We start from the raw sequence: 16,575 nt of genomic DNA, 5'->3' as shown, positions 1-16,575 counted from the left end.
CATCCTCTCCCTCTTCGTCATCAGCGTGAAGATCTGAACTGCATCCATCAGCAGAAAGCTCTCATCGACTGTGTGATCTTAGATAGCAATAGTTTGGCACCTACCGTGGGGCCCACTTTCTTCTCTGAGAAGACATGCCCAATTCTGAGTAGGGGCCTGATCTCGTTCATTCTAGAAGAACACTACTGGAATCGCACCATTCAAGCTAAACAAAGCCTGGGATCGCATCATTCAAGCTAAGGAGAATTAGCCTATGGCTATGAGGAGCCAACATAGGCATAGTCATCAAGGGATTCAACAACTTTCTGAAGAGTATTTGCCAAGCAGGCCATCCCCAGAAGGTGGACCCACTTCCAGAACCCCGAGAGCCCTCCTGGAGAAGACACACTATTATGGTGTTTGTCTAGCTTGAAAATGAAGCACAAGCTTCTTATCATCGCCACAGATAAAACTCCACCTCTTGGATAGCCAAGAAGCTTGGAGTTGGATCACAAAGAAGAACCCTACCTCTAACAAGGGTTATGACTGGATCTAATATCGCTCAAGCTCCTATCAGCGACAGCTCATTCGAGCTCAGGAGCAGTGATCAAGTCTGTGGCAGGCTCCTCGGACCATCACCGCCTTCAAATGAGAGTCCTTACTTGCCAAGGATGAGATTACGGGAAAAACTCGGTGGGCTAACTGATAATTGCCTCCTCAGGAAATCCAACCTTGGCCCCCAGTAGATATTTGAACCACCAAAGTTGAAGCAAGAACTAGTGGTCGAAGCATGCGACTCGCACTCTCCCTACAAGAAGGTTCCTCCATTCACAGGTTGGTCCAGTCGTTGCTATTCTTGGAATCCCCAAGGGGAAACTATGATCTATCAAATTCCAAGAGGCAAAGCATCAACGTCTGGGGTTTCACCAACAAGAAGCCCCCATCACAAAAGTTGTCCGGCTTCCTGTTAAACACCAACCTCCAAAGGACCAATCAACAGGTCATTGACCATGCAGAGCAACCAATGATTGTAAAGCAAGATCTGTTGAAAATCACCACATCCACCGTTGGCCTGCAAGGACCTCGATAGAGACTCAAGTTCAGAAAGGTCCTAGCTGATGAGATGGAAAATATATTAGCAATGTAGGCATTAAAAATTATATATAGGTTCCCGCATGTAGTTCGAGATGGAAAGAAGACGATGAACGTTATTATCCGAGTCAAGGAGGATTATACGTCGATAAGCGCATGAAACGAACCAGTAAACCGTTAATGACGTAGCAACAAGCCACCGAAATGGCAAACCAAGTAGCCCGTGTGCTCACCGACCACCTTCATGTGGCCCGCGCACTCATCAGCCATCGCCAAATGGACCGCATGCTCACCGACCACCTCCAAGTGGCCCGCACGCTCATCAGCCACCTCTAAGTGGTCCGCACGCTCATCAGCCACCTCCAAGTAACATGTACGCTTATCAGCCAGCTCCGAGTGGCCCACGTGCTCACCGACCAGCTCTAAGTGGCCCACATATTTATCGGCTACCTCTAAGTTAACAAAATGCATAAGGCAAATCGATGAAGCGTACGAGTCAACGTAACACACGAAACGACAAAACAACTCAACCAGGAGTTGTGTTTCGCCCAAAAGAGGTGAAATACCATGTGTGTCTCGCCCATACTATGTTTATCTCGCCCATTAGAAGTTATATGTCTCTTTTCTATCTTTCTAACGCATCTTGAATCACCTCATTCTGAGATCAGACGATAGAGTTAGAGCCAAAATACCTGAGGAGGTACAAACTGGCTTGCACAAGGCCGAGCCACCATTTGGTGGCTCACACAAAGAACTGACTTTTAGGCTATGATGCAATTTAATTATGGAAAATCTTAAAAGACAAAAGTTATAGGTATTTTTACCAGCTTTCTAATACATCTTGAATAAATTCATTCTGAAATTGTATGAAAGAGTTATAGCCAAAATAACTGAGGAGGTATAAACTAGCTCGCACAAGCCCGAGCCACCATTTGGTGTCTCACAAAAAGAACTAACATTTCGGTCATGATACGATTTGATTATGGAGAAGCTCAAAAATAAAGGTTATAGATCTTTTCATTATCTTTTCAACACATCTTGAATCACCTTATGTCGATATCGTATGAGAAAGATAGAGCCAAAATACCCGAGGAGGTACAAACTGGCTCGCACAAGGCTGAACCACCATTTGGTGGCTCGCAAAAAGAACTGATATTTTGGCCATAGTGAAATTTTATTTTGGAGAAGTCTAAAAGACAAAAGTTATAGATCTTTTCGTCAGCTTTCTAACATATTTTGAATCACCTCATTCTGAGATCGTACGAGAGAGTTAGACCCAAAACACCTGAGGAGGTACGAACTGGCTCGCACAAGGCCGAGCCACCATTTGGTAGCTCACATAAAGAACTGACATTTAGGCTAAGATGTGATTTAATTCTGTAGAATATCAAAAGATAAAAGTTGTAAACCATTTTGTCAGCTTTCTAACGCATCTTGAATTATCTCATTCCGAGATCGGACGAGAGAGTTAGAGCTAAAATATCCGATACAGTATAAACTGGCTCGCTCAAGGCCGAGCCACCATTTGGTGGCTCACATAGTTCCGAGCCACCAGATGGTGGCTCACACCCAGAAACACCGAAAACGTATTTTTTTGATGGTTTTTGATGGTTTTCACGAGATTATTCTATTCTAGAGCCTCCCAACTGTTTTGAAGCTATCCCTACATATGGTTAAGCAGTTAATAACTGCGGATGAGGTCAAATCATCAATTCCTATTAGAAAACATGACGACAAAAACCTATAAATAGAAGCCTAGGGTGTTTATTTGAGAGGATCTAAAATCAGAGGGCGAGGTGCTGTCGAATTAAGCAGTAAACCACGAACTTCAGAGGAGAATTGGCGAATCTTGGAGAACTTTTTCATAAAGAAAAAGCCTTCGAAAGATTCGAGATTCTCTCCCCCTCTTTCCTCCGGATTAAACTTGGTTTTAATCTCGAGAAGAGCCATAATATCGCTTGGTCGTGATTATCGCTACTACGATTGTTTCCTTCATGAAACAAGAGCATAACTATTTTATCAATCGGATTTGATCTGCGGTGGTCCGCGGACTAACGCGTCCCCAACACAGGCAAAGATCCCATGCAAAGCAATAAGATATAAACTACTGCTGCGTTTTGTTGGATAAATTTATAATTTTTACTTTTTTATTGTAAGAAGATCTTATAAAAAGAATTGACTTTTTTTCCAGTTTGAACTTATAATCGATAAAAAGTGTAACAGGTTTAACAGCAATGGAAAAAGCAACTTTTGACGAAAATAGACAACTCAACAATATCTAAAGCCAAACAGCTCACCCTCAAAAAGAGAGCAACATCCGACTCCGGATATTCAAACAAATGACGAATCGACATCCTAAGTCACACAACGACGAGGATGGCTAATAAAGCTACAGCTCGCCCTTGACAAAATAGGAATGTTCAAAGATAACAAGAAATAACCGAGGAAGTTCCGTTTCGGTAGCCTTATCCCCTGTAAAAAGCTACCTTCAAGATGCATATGAGTGAAGAACAAGAATTCGACGCCATTCGAACGTTTAATGTTGATAAGATGCACTCCATTATGTACAAATTTCAATAATCAATGAAAGTAAATAAAAACATCAAAGACCTAGCCAACTCTTAAGGGTTTTAGGCATTCGTCTTCCGAGTCGGATTTGAAAGATCTTGGCTCCTTATCAGGATAAGCCCAAGGTACAACAACTTATCAGTAGGTAACCAAGCCCTTGGCTCCTCATCAGGATAAGCCTAAGGCGCAATGACTTCTCAGTCGAATATCAAGCCCTTGGCTCCTTATCAGGATAAGCCCAAGGCACAACGACTTCTCAGTCAGTAACCAAGCCCTTGGCTCCTCATCAGGATAAGCCTAAGGCACAACGATTTCTCAATCGAATATCAAGCCCTTGGCTCCTCATCAGGATAAGCCCAAGGCACAATGACTTCTCAGTCGGTAACCAAACCCTTAGCTCCTTATCTGGATAAGCCCAAGGCACAGCAACTCCTCAGTCGAATATCAAGCCCTTAGCTCCTTATCAGGATAAGCCCAAGGCAAAACGACTTCTCAGTCGGTAGCCAAGCCCTTAGCTCCTCATCAGGATAAGCCCAAGGAACAATGATTTCTCAGTTGAATATCAAGCTCTTGGCTCCTTATCAGGATAATCTCAAGGCACAATGACTTCTCAGTCGAATATCAAGACATTGGCTCCTTATCAGGATAAGCCCAAGGCACAACTACTTCTCAGTCAAATATCAAGACCTTAGCTCCTCATCAGGATAAGCCCAAGGTGTTAGACCCTAGAGGGGGGGTGATTAGGGTCTTATGCTAATCTAATCCGATTAAATGCCAATTAAAATTAATTAATACGTTATCCTAGCAAATATGAAATACAACAAGATATGTAAGTTAGGATAAGCAATATGAACAAACGAATATATCCTTTCAATGAGATATTACAAGTATATGAGCAAGGATGTATAAACTCACACAAGGGGTAAACAATTTAACTACAAATGTGATAGGGTAAAATGATCAACAAGCAATACACAATGGCGATGTAAGATATGAACATGAAAACAAGTGCGCCAATGCAAACACAAACAAAGGATATGTTTACGAGGTTCGGTCCCCACGACCTACGTCCCCGCTCCTCACCTCGAGGAGATCTCCACTATCACAACCGGGTTTTCTATGTTCACCCGAATAACGTTTACACCTCACACTCGGTTTTCTAGCTAACCGAAAACTTTACAGTCAACACTCTTGCAATCACACTCTACACCCACTAAGTGTTGGAACTAGACGTGTCTCCCTCAAGTGTTAGGAATTACAACCTCTCGTCACCTACCCCACTCCTCTTGGGACGATCCCCGACTCTCGCCACACACTTCTCTCTTGGTGTACAAGTGTATTACAAAGTGTATCCTCACAATTAAGGCTCAATACAAAGTGTTTGTTCTCTACAATGGATGAGAACGAATTGTAAGCTCACTCTCTAAGATACACAATCTCACAACCCAATTATACTATGAATGTAAATACAATAAGCTCAATAGGTTGTGTGTGAACAAAGAGATAATAAAATCAACTAAACTCAATATGAACACTAGCTTAATAAAAAGATAATCAAACAATATAAAATATGAAGCTAGATTGAGTTTAGAAAACTTCTCAATAGATCAAGAGTGGAAGGAGAAGAGTTGGATGCTCAAACACCAATAGATGATCTCCTCAAGCTCTTGTGGAAGTGATTCACAAAACCAAAACACTCAAATGCTTAAAAGCTTATAAACACACTTAAACCAAACATAAACCCTTGATTAAAACTTTCTTAAACTTGTTTTTAAAACTCTCTTAATCAACTTGAAAAGACATCAGCAATGGGGTATATATACCCACTCAAAGCTCAGCCAAAAACCCCAAAACGAAATGACCAAAAACCCCAGCAAACAGCTCAGAGAAAGAGCCGTTAAAAAGCAACGGCTATATTGTCGGTCGACCGAAATTTTTGTCGGTCGACCGGCAGAGAGCAAAAGCACGAAGAAGAGTTCTGGACCTTCGTCGGTCGACCGGTGCGGTCGACCGATGGAGTTTTTCGGTCGACCGGACCGGTCGACCGACAGACTCTCTGTCGCCCAGTGAGAAAAGAGAGATAGGCTTCTCCCATGAGCAAGCTGAACAGCGGGAAACAATACCTCAATCGGCAAGGCATCTGAAGTTTGATACGGCACCACACATTTCTTCAACCAAAGTGCAATATAGCCGGCCAACAAGGTCTTAGGATGGATGGATTTCTCCGCCTGCAATAAGAAGGTCCTGAACTTGGTTCCTGCACAAAATCGATCTTGGGCATTTGCGATAGTATAAGAGCGGGCGTCGCATTTTTTAATTAACCTGTCAATCTCCGAACGGGCCAGCGGTCCCAGTTCACGAATAGCTTCACCAGTTCTCTCCAAGTTCTTAAACAAGTAGCAAGAGAATTGCTTTAAGCTTATTTGAGGAGATTTCTTCCTCGCAACAGGATTAGCGCCAGCTAAAGCAATTTGATAATGACACGTGAGTTCCCATAAGGTGTCATATCGGTCAGGCTTATGAGTCTTCAATTTTTGTAGCTCCTGATTGGAGGGAAAATATTCCTGATACGGTATATCTCCCAACTGAAGTCCAGAGACTTTGTGCATTTCGTGAAAGGGTAATCCCAATTCTCCGTTCCGTGTCACAAAAGTGTTAGTATCTGGATTATACAGTTCCATCAACCCCAGGAAGTGAAGAACGTGCACCGGTAACCCGTACTGAGTGGCTCGAATGGCTTCATACAATCTGATAGACTTTAACTCAGCGCCCCAGCGTTGGAGGACATAAGCTGTCATCCGACCCCACCATGCTTTGTCTGAAGAGTGAGACCAACCAAAGCATCGATATTGGTCGATGGGCAGTTCACGTCCTAGTTCAGCAAGACGATTCCTCACAGTGCGAGCTATTATAGGCACCTCCCATTTAGGCGGGTCCTCCAATCCCATCACGCCCGGGTGTAACCCTGTAATGTGCCTTCTGCTACGAGAACCCGGAAGTGAGTGACTGGTGGTATACCCGCAAGGGATACTGGTATGTTCCTCTGTTAAGGTCCACGGCATCTGTCGCGTCACCGCTTGCCCGCGCAATTCTGTTAGTGAACGGTGACGGGGGAATGGAGGGAGATATAAGCAAGTTATGCCGTCACTGTGTAGCCACCGCTCATCCACAAGCTTTATGACATCGGGGTCTGTCACAGAATCGCCGAACAGGTAATGGGTCTTCCTTAAAGGATGATCAGGATCTGTATCTTCAGCAAACGGCGCGTCAGTAATTAATTGACGCGTGATACGACGACTTCCCTCCCGTATCGACTGGCAGAATTCATCCGGGAGGTCCGAGGCGAATTGAGAAGTGCGCAGGATTGACATCGGATTATCAACGGCAGTATAATAGCTACTCCTATGGCCATCTATCTCGTATTGAGAAAACGGCGTTGCAGGGTATTCAACTGAAACAAGTAACGCGTGTTTATCAGACGTAGTTATGAAGAAACATTTAGGCGACACAGGGGGTCGAACTCTTTTTACTAAATGGAGTCGCCATCTTGTAATTGGCGAGACGATTTTAGCGGTATTACGAATTTACAAGATAACGTACATCTTCACATAAATGACGCGGTGATGTACCCTATCTTAAGGAACGTAATACGGCAGAAAATCGCCCCATATGGCCTTGAGACGCGTTTTGACCAAGCAAAACGTATCCGGTAAGCATCCACCCCCACGAAGGAGGGTATCAACTCTTCCCAACTGCCTCACCAAGGAGGACAGGGCGGGGATGTAATATAGAAGCATCCACCCCCACAAAGGAGGGTATCAACTCTTCCCAACTGCCTCACCAAGGAGGACAGGGCGGGGATGCGATATGCAGCATGATATAAGAATTTGGAATTCATGGACAGAAAATTACAGAAGCTTACCAGTAGAAGACAAGTGCTCCCTCTCAGGTGACTGAGAGAAAATCGCCCCATATGGCCTTGAGACGCGTTTTGACCAAGCAAAACGTATCCGGTAAGCATCCACCCCCACAAAGGAGGGTATCAACTCTTCCCAACTGCCTCACCAAGGAGGACAGGGCGGGGATGCGATATGCAGCATGATATAAGAATTTGGAATTCATGAACAGAAAATTACAGAAGCTTACCAGTAAAAGACAAGTGCTCCCTCTCAGGTGACTGAGTGGCTGAGCGACTCCTCGGGAGGCGTGATCTCCTCGTCGACATAACTAATCTGCAATGAAGACCAACAGCTTGGTCAGATCGAGAACCAAGATACATAAATCAAAGACTAAAAGGGAAATTACGAATCTTTAATTGAAATTCTACAAAATAGAATTTTCCAGTTAAAGGTCTAATTAAACCTATAGACATTCTCGGTTCAAGTTAAAGGAAAATCAAATATATAAGCCAAGCAAATCAAGTGTTTCCTACATAGCTCGCGTGTGCAATTGAGCATGAAAATCCAAGGGAAAATCAAGCTAAGTGTCACAGAGTCAAATATGAGGCCTCGATCATGTCAACATGTGGATTCACAAGCTCAATCATATACAAGAATAGCTCGAATTCAAGGCATATAAGGTTCTTGAGTCATACACAAATTTGGATTCAAGGCATGCACGAGTTCGGTTACATATGAATTCAATAATACAATAGCTCAGTTATATGCAAATTCGAATTTGAATTGTATACAAGAGTTCAACCATAACCATGAGTTCAATCTCGGCCAAGTTAAGGGTTTTACCCAAGACTAAAAGCAACACATTGGCTATCATCCAAAATTGCACACAATCAAAAGAATACTTCAGACAGCAAACTAAGGAGAGTCTCAGCCATGGCTACATGCGAGGTTGTGAAGGCAAGTTAATGAAGGGTTCAAGAGAGATTTTCACCTGAAGACGATGAAGTAATCAAGGCGGGAACTCGGAGCTCGTCAAATACCAAAGGGGGTATTTCCTGTCGGGTTCAAGAAAGAAAAGTTAGAAATCGGAGTCAGATTCGAAACTCAATATGGGAAGTTCATCATAACTTTGAGATTAAAGCAAAGATAAGAATAGAATTCGGAACCCAAAATCTTGGCCATAGACAGTGAAAAAATTCGGCCAACCAAGAGTTTCTGCCATCAATGTCAGTTCTTTACACAAATTCATGTAATAAAGATCAAGAAAATCGGCCATCATCCCAATCCAATTTCGGTTTTCCCCAATTTGAAGAACTAGGGTTTTCAATCATTGAATTAAATCTTGGAGAATTAACTAACAAATCAATGTAAGGGAATCAAAGCCATGAGATGAAAACTTACCCAAGTTCTTGAAGCTTAAAAGGGGAAGAAGAGCTCAAATCGACGAAACCCTAGCCTTGAATCTTCCTCTTTTGCTCAAATCCGAATTGGAAGAAAAGGATGGAGTTGAGGAATTTAAAGGAGGGGAACTTTAATCTTGATAGGAACTCTTGAGTGGGAGGAATTCTTGAAGGAGAGGAGCTCTCAAAAAAAACCGGAGCTTGAAGAAGAAGTTCTTTTGAGGAACTGGAACCGAACAATAGAAAGAGGAAGAAGAAAGAAGATGGGGGGTTTTCACCCCTTGCCCAGATTCCGACCCGCGTTCCGCGGGGCGGACTTGTGTCCGACCCGCGTGCTCGCGGGTCGGATTAATCCGACCCGCGATCACGCGGGTCGGACTCATCTGACCCGCGTGAACGCGGGTCAGACCCAGTTTGGTGCCTATTTTGCTGTATTTTTACCTGTTTTCGCCCGTTTTTCGAATGTTCGGGGTACAACCTCATCTCCCGGATAATTTCGCGGCATTTGGGCTCGTATTCAGAATGCTTGAGGTCCGGTATCATACTTTTGGATGATGTCACGGCGTTTTGGAATACTCAAGACCTAATTTTAAATTTTGGGTGATTTCGCGTCATTTTCACTCATGTTCGGAATTCTCAGAGTTCAATTTCATCTCCCGGATAATTTGGCGGCATTTTCACTCAGATGTGGAATTTTCGGAGTTCAATTCCGTATCCTAAGTAATTTCGAGATATTCGAGACCTAATTTTATATTTTGGGTGATTTTGGGATCTTTCTCCTATTTTCAGAATATTCGGAACCCAATTTTATATTTTGGGTGATTTTGTGATTTTTCGCCTATTATCGGAATATTCGAAATCCAAACTCCAATGGGTACATGAGTCTAAACTGTTTCCCATTTTTGACAGGAAGTTCCTAGAGAATATTAAAGATAATAATTCTTAAGGGTAACCTGGCAACCTCCGGTGGGTACACGAGGCTAAACTAATTCCCGAAACTCCCAGGAGTACACGAGTATAAACTGGTTCTCCTCAGGTTAACGCGAAACCCTAAGGTCAACGCCGGTCAACGCGTAGCCCTAGGTCAACGCCGGTCAACGCGTTGCGATAAAAGTCAACGCCGATCGATTCGAAACTCTAAGGTCAACGCCGGTCAACGCGTAGCCCTAGGTCAACGCCGGTCAACGCGTTGCGATGAAAGTCAACGCCGATCGATTCGAAACCCTAAGGTCAACGCCGGTCAACGCGTAGCCCTAGGTCAACGGTTGCAATTGATCCAAAAGTCAACTCAATGACATATCAACAAAAAAATCCACTCACCAATAAACTTTTGACCTCAGGTTCGGTCGACCGGTGCGGTCGACCGAAATCTGACATATTCAAAAATTGTTTTGCTGATTTTAAAACGCTGTTTAAAAATATCAAATAAATTCCAAAAAATGTAAAACTTTGGGGAATGATTGTAGACATGATAATAAACATGCTACAATGACTGGTTTTGAAAAAGGACTTCCCAAATGAAAAATATCATCATTTTACAAAATAGTCCAAAACATGAAAACCTGAAAATTGATATTTTGATATTTTGACTTAAACAACATTTTGAAACCTTATGAAATGATTGTATAGACTTGATAAAAGATATAACATGTTGTTATGAAGTCTATAACCTAGAAATACAATATTTTCATAAAATTGCATATTCTATGCAATATATTCAAAACACTAAATATGATTTCATTAAATATAAGCTTGTTAAAGGTGAAATCATATATAGGCATATAAACATGAAACAAAATAGTATTTTCCAATTCTATGCATTTGTTTCATATATAAACTCGAAAACTATAAAACAAAAAACGTATATGTATATATATATAAAACTATATATATATATAGAAATCAAATACGTGTGTGTATATGATATTGAGCTTAAGGTATTAAACACACATAATATAAACCTATACTAAATTACCCAAGCTTGATCTTGATCTTTATTGTAGCTCAACTTGGTAATGTCGCGGATGAAGCTTGAACTTGGATCTTGAACTTTGAATAGCAATACTTCACTCCACTATTCCGCCAACCTCCTCTTGATATGATCGTTGAAGCGCAATCCATCCAACCTCCAACAACGTTGTTTGTCTACAATACATAAGAATGTACAAACACTAGACAAACAACATTAGTGGTAAATTGTTTGTTAAACATCATCAAAACAAGAAGGCCAACACAAGGTATAACGACTCCTCAGTCGGTAACAAAGACCTTGGCTCCTTATTAAGGTAAGCCCAAGGCACTACTGGTGGTCGATTCCTTCGACTCTCATCGATCATCATGGTCAAGACCTTAGCTCCTCATTAGGATAAGCCCAAGGCACAACGACTCCTCAGTCGGTAATAAAAGACCTTGGCACCTCATCAAGGTAAGCCTAACGCGCAACTGGTGGTCGATTCCTTCGGCCTTCATCGACCATCATGGTCAAGACTTTGGCTCCTCATCAGGATAAACCTAAGGCACAATGACTCCCCAGTCGGTAACAAAGACCTTGGCTCCTCATCAGGGTAAGCCCAAGACGTAACTGGCGATCGATTCCTTCGGCTCTTATCGACCATCATGGTCAAGACCTTGGCTCCTAATCAGGATAAGCCTAAGGTATAACGAATCCTCAGTCGGTAATAAAGACCTTGGCTCCTTATCAGGGTAAGCCTAAGTTATAACTGATGGTCGATTCCTTCGGCTCTCATCGATCATCATGATCAAGACATTGGCTCCTCATCAGGATAATCCTAAGGCACAACGACTTCTCAGTCAGTAACCAAGCCCTTGACTCCTCATCAGGATAAGCCTAAGGCACAACGATTTCTCAGTCGAATATCAAGCCCTTGGCTCCTCATCAGGATAAGCCCAAGGCACAATGACTTCTTAGTCAGTAACCAAACCCTTAGCTCCTTATCTGGATAAGCCCAAGGAACAACAACTCCTCAGTCGAATATCAAGCCCTTAGCTCCTTATCAGGATAAGCCCAAGGCACAACGACTTCTCAGTCGGTAGCCAAGCCCTTAGCTCCTCATCAGGATAAGCCCAAGGAACAATGATTTCTCAGTCGAATATCAAGCTCTTGGCTCCTTATCAGGATAAGCCCAAGGCATAATGACTTCTCAGTCGAATATCAAGCCCTTGGCTCCTCATCAAGATAAGTCCAAGACACAACGACTTCTCAGTCAAATATCAAGACCTTGGCTCATCATCAGGTAAGCCTAAGGTACAACGACTTCTTAATTAGTAACCAAGCCCTTGGCTCCTCATCAGGATAAGCCCAAGGCACAACGACTTCTCAGTCGAATATCAAGCCCTTGGCTCCTCATCAGGATAAACCCAAGGCACAACGGCTCCTTAATCAAATTCAAAGCTCTTGGTACCTTATCAGGAATAAATCCAAGGCACAACCATTTGGCCGACTCCTACAGTCGCATCTCGGCCTTAGAGAAAATTTGAAGACCTTAGCACAGAGCCTATGGGTTGTCGTTTAATCAGAATGGGCCTTGCAACTACTCGCACTAAGGTATGATTCCGGCAAGCATGATAATCTATCGACATAAACTTTGATAAACAAGTTGTCGATCAGATTGCTTAGCCAAGCATAGAGCACTCAAAGTGAACTAATTGTAGTCTCCTACACATGGATCGACATTATGCAATTAATTTACTCAAACTACAAAATTCAAATGCTTAGGCATAAAAGCAAAAAGTGATCTTTCATTCAAAAAGTTCTATTACAATATGTCCTCCATAGTTCTACAAAAAAAAAGAGAAGAGAAAGGGCGGGATATCTTTAATGCCCATGACCGAGTCTCGAAGAAGGGCCTAGTCGCCTCCTGGCCGCCGCCAAAGAAGAGTCACCAAGGGAGTCGTCAGCCAACCTCAAAGCATCCACTTCTTGTTCTAGTTCCTGGATAGTCCTGGATTGTCTAGAGCTTATGGTCTGGTAGCATACCAGCAACCTCTCCACCTCTTCCCTGACTGATCTCTTTATGGCCAGCGTGTGTTCGAGCTGATGGAATAAAGCCAGCTCTAATGAAGCCCCTTGGGCCTGACAGGCTTGAAAAGCCTAAGAATGTTGTTGCTTGTTATTTCCTTCAGACTTCCCTCACCAGCGTCACCGCCAGGGCCAGGAGAAGACTCGTCTACACCATCCACCTTATTGATCGGAGCAAGAGGCTCTTTGTCGGGCCGACGAGATGGTCTATGTCTCGGGGAAGATTCCCTAGCGAACCCTACATCCACAGAGTCGGCCAAGTCCCTTCTCCTATCCCTCGTCCCACCAGAAGAGGGAGCAACCTCGATCACGAGGGGCCTTCTATTAGAATTCCCCTACACATCAAGGCCCCTCCTTAATCTCTTCTAAGACTCCCCAGCAGAGCCTTCCCTCTCAGCCCCGAGCCTCTTGTTACATACTTCCATTGAAGGAGGAATAGGAGACCCTAACCACGAAGCCAGTGGAAGACAAGATCATGGACATATCCTCCACCAAGTCCTCTACGTCCAAAGGTCTGGCCTAAGAACAGATCTTCTCCAGGACTTCCTTCTCCAGACCGCTAAGAGCAACTGGCCTTAGGGCCTCTATGTTTGCCTCTGGCCAGGTCGAGCATGCAAAGATGTCGCCAGCTCCATAAGCCCGCACAAAATGCTCCCTCCAATCCTCCTCCAATTCAAGAAGATCCAGGGAGAGATTGAAATTATCATCAATATGATAAAAATAGTGCGGGTGCCCTTCAGTCGATCCCACACTCAACAAATGACCCAACACTTTCATGTTGGGCCGTACCCCAACTCTGTAGCAGACGACCATGAAGGCCACCAAAGCTCCTACCGCATTTGGATAAAAATGCATGGGGAAACCCCTAGAGCTGCATGTACTCCCCAGAAAAAGGGATGAAGAGGCAGCCGCAGACCCTGCTCCAGATGTGCTAAGTACAATGGCACTCACCCCTCGCCATGATTGTATACGAGCTTCGTCAGCTTGAACTCCTCAAGCGTTACAGCTCGAGGAATCTCGAACCTCCTGCACGCCCATTTCAACTGATCCCTAAGGACTATTGAACACAGACGCCAAAGTACGACAAGCTTTTCTTCACGATGGCTAGAAGTGGGAGCTGGAGAAGCTATGGAAAAGCTCCTTCTTTACAAAGTTCGACGATTTTGAAGATGAAAGATCTGTGAGAAAATCCTCTCAGCCCTTAGGATATTTATAAGCCTCCAAAGAAGCATGCATAAGAACTAGAGAGGCACAATCTTAAAGCAACCAAGAAGATCCACTTTGAGAATCTGAAATGGATTGCTCGAAATGCCAACCATCGCTCGTGCACATTATTCCACACCAATCAATCGACAATGAAGAGCCACTCGTTCTGCCCACGATGCTTCGTCTCCTCTAAAAAAGTGATTCAAGATATCAGTTCATAAGAGATAATGGTTGGACAGAATGTCCTACACCACATCTTCAGCAGAAAGTCCTACACCATGTCTTCAGCTACGATCAACTGGCTAAAAACCCTCAAACGCCTTGAGCGAGTTTATGCTGATCGAAAGCTCTCATCTATTTCACTCAGACCCGACTAAAGTCAGCTCTGAGTGAAAAGGACCATCTGTTATGGTAATTCACCATCTAAAGATAAAAATATCGAGAAGCTATATCTTCATAGGCCCAAAAGAGCTATGGTCCAAACCAGCTTAGCGGCTCAAAACCCAGCCAAGAACAAATCAATCGACCAGTCGAGCAATATTTATCGACACAAAGTGTGGGATCAGTCGACCCTTCATGATTGAGACGACTCCTCAAGAGTCCACCTGCCCCATGATCGAGACGACTCCTCAAATAGTCGGCTCGACCATCTACTCGGTAGTCTATTTGACCAGAAGCTCGCTAGACTGTCTGGTCGGCAAATCATAGAGACGATTCAAAACCCAACCCATCTCTACTGAGGGGATAAGATCCAACAAAGCTCCCTTCAGATATACATCAATCGACATTACAATATTGATCGGTCCTATTAAGATCTCAACTCTGACAAATCTCGTGTGTAAACAGTTTACTCTACTCACAAGTCACTTTCCAGAGAGTACTAAGACATTCTCTCTTATGCCCGAATGACTTTCCTCCCAGTCGCCAGTCGACATCTGTAAAGCGGAGGATGACTAAGCAGCCGGTCTATCTTCCGTAATGCCTCATCTGTCAAATCCGAGATCTTAAGGAGACAGTCTCTCCTATGCTCGAATGACTTCCCTTCCCGTCACTACACTAGCCGACACCTGTAAAGCGGAGGATGACTCAGCAGCCTGTCTGCTCACCCCGCAACCGCCCTCCTGTGCATAGTCAGAGCCAATGGTCAACATCTCAGAGTCGATGAGCTATAAAAAGAGGGAAGGAAGGTAAAAAAAAGAGAGGGACGGGGGACTTCTTCAGGAGGTTCTTCTTCTTCTTCTTCATTAAACTATGGAGATCATTTCTCCCTCTTGATCTACTTTTACTAAAAAGAGAACTAATGACTCTAAAAGAGTACCCCCTTATAAGGACTTCAATGGTCCCAGGACTCTCCCTCAAACCACACTCAAGCTCACCAGTTGACTTGATCGTCGGAGGTACCACGAGGGAAATAAGCCCCGCCCTCTTATGGGTTCATTCTTCTTGTTTATGCAGAAGAATCAGGAATTCCAGTCCAAGGATCGGGCATAAAGTCGGAGGAGGAATCGGCTCCATCTCCCATCCTCTCCCTCTTCGGTTGTCAGCGCGAAGATCTGAACTACATCCATCAACGGAAAGCTCTCATCGACTGTGTGATCTCAGACATCAACAAATAGTAAATAATAATAAATTAAATATTATTAATAAAAATATAATAATAACATAGAAATATATTATATTTGTTACAAAATATAATATAATATGAAATTAAATTAAATTATTTAAAATATTATATTATTATACTAGATATTGTATAGCTGTCTTCCGGTCAGACCATATTCAATTCACTATGTTTCATACCAATAGTACATAGATTACATCATATTATTATTAAAGTTAATTACGATTAATTTATGATTATTTACTATTGTATATAATTAACAATATAAAGTATGTAATTATAATGAATATAGTATTATGTACATGAATTGTATTAAAAGTAGTACGTTGATATGGTTAGGAAAATAGTCATATAAGTAATTTAATTTAATATTATATTATATAACAAATATAATATATTTATATATTATTATTAATATTTTTATCAATACTATTTAATTTACTTTATTTAACTATTAATATAATATGTATAACAATATTTAAAATATATTTATAATATTATATTAATTACAATATTATAATAATTATTAATTAATCATATTAAATATAGAATTGATATATTTGGAAAATAATGTTATAATGTGATATATTAAATAATATAATTTAATATTATATTAAATTATGTAATGAATACATTATATTGACTATATTATTAATATACTATATTAGACATTATATTAACAATATATATTTTATTTTAATAAAACAAAATATATTGATAAAACAATATATAATAGTTTATTATTAATAAAGAATCCTATAGTAATGATAT

This window comes from Asparagus officinalis, chromosome 10 (assembly GCF_001876935.1).
Source record: "Asparagus officinalis chromosome 10, Aspof.V1, whole genome shotgun sequence".
In the NCBI taxonomy this organism is placed as follows: domain Eukaryota; kingdom Viridiplantae; phylum Streptophyta; class Magnoliopsida; order Asparagales; family Asparagaceae; genus Asparagus; species Asparagus officinalis.
The sequence above is the reverse complement of the archived record's forward strand: the minus strand, read 5'-3'. Positions refer to the sequence as shown.